At 33.9% G+C, this 1639-nt stretch overlaps 1 non-coding gene across 1 annotated transcript; it reads right to left on the reverse strand.

The window, feature by feature from the left end:
- Positions 1–1095: 1095 nt before the first annotated feature.
- Trnaa-ugc (transfer RNA alanine (anticodon UGC)) lies at positions 1096–1167 on the reverse strand. The gene has a single exon. It is a non-coding gene; the product is annotated as a tRNA-Ala (tRNA).
- Between the last annotated feature and the right edge of the window lie 472 nt (positions 1168–1639).

Here is a 1639-nt window from a genome sequence, read left to right on the forward strand (position 1 = left end):
GATGACCTTACTTCAATTTAGATTGTCAAAACTTAATTTACAGCTCATCTGGTAAAACTTGTACACTGCCATTTGCATATAATTTACTTTCTCAAATAATTATAAGCTGTTGACCAGCAGGGTGTTAGAGGACGCCAGATTTACAACTTCTTAATTTTTTAAATTTTTATTTATTCATTTTTTTGCAGAGAGGAGTTATTATTTCACTTTGTTATTGGATCATTAAAAATTAAATAACCTAGAAATAATTCTGTAGTTTTGATGGAATTTCACGCTCATAAACGACCAATTATTATCATCAGACTGACTATGTACAAAGTGAACTCACTCTCGAGAGCGTCTTTAAAGTTATGTGACTCATTTCAGAGTGGAACATGACATCTTATAAGGCGAATGTATTTTTGTATGACACTCTACACAATTACAAAAATTACATTTGAGTGTTGTACTTTCAAACTGAAGCTTTAAGGTGTTTCCCTTTAAATTTTGTGTTGTAAGTTACTAGTGACCTTGTTAATTGTTGCAGGTGATTGTTGCCGAATATTAAATTGAAACGTTCTCCTAGTAGGACACTAACGATTATTTCCTGACGTCGTCACGTATACGATTCAGACTAAACAAAATTTTTACTCTGGAATAGGCAACATTACGAGTAGCTACATAATCAAACGATGAACAGCCACTGATAAAAGCAACATATAGTTTCAGCTGGGAACTATACCATGTTCTGAGAAAATTTCAGAGTTCTAAGTAAAGCATATAAATGGAATAATTTAAGTAGTCTTGACATCACAGTGAAGTTTATTTAATGAATAAAAGTTGATTAACAAGTCAGTTACAGGCGAGTTACAGTTACATTTTGGATGTTTGTACGAGGACAATACCGAAGGTACAGTTAGCAAAGGTAGAGTCACTACAAGAAGCAACTGCAGACCTAAAAATATTGGCATTTCGTTCTACAGCCATTGTAATATGTTTGATATTTGTAAATCAAACTCATGTTTGTATTTATCGATAACAGATTTGAAGAAACAAAGTCTTACAGTATGAAAAAAATCTCTAAATAATGTAATAAGAAACACTAAAAAATTATTGTGGAGATGCCGGGGATCGAACCCGGGGCCTTTCACATGCAAAGCGAACGCTCTACCACTGAGCTACATCCCCGACGGCGAGTGAATGTGCTAATTTATAGCTTATAAGAATAGCTAGACAGTGAAACTCGTTCTCCTTTAATATCAATATTTGTAAATTGATAACTTTTTTCCTTTCGTTGGGTGCATTATGTAATACAGCTTGCAAAGCTCCATTTAAAGCTTACTGAGTGTCGATTAGAATTAAGACCTAATGCTTCTCCGCCTGCCAAATTTTTCGTTCAAATGGCTGCAAACATCAACAGTTATTTTTCAAATCGGAGCGCATTCAAAGTTTCCTCTCGGTATCACTTAGACAGAAAATTCTTAAGCTCTCCAGTTAATTCTGGATAATGCATAATAAATTCTGAAACATGTTTTGCAGTTTGGTGCGTAAAATATTTCAAGATTTTATTCGTAGAAAACAGAACGAATAACCTCACAGTGAGTTTCTCTTACAGATAACAACAAGAGACCTCTGCCTATAGTTTAGTGAAGATATGTCG

This window comes from Schistocerca gregaria, chromosome 6, assembly GCF_023897955.1.
Source record: "Schistocerca gregaria isolate iqSchGreg1 chromosome 6, iqSchGreg1.2, whole genome shotgun sequence".
Lineage (NCBI taxonomy): Eukaryota > Metazoa > Arthropoda > Insecta > Orthoptera > Acrididae > Schistocerca > Schistocerca gregaria.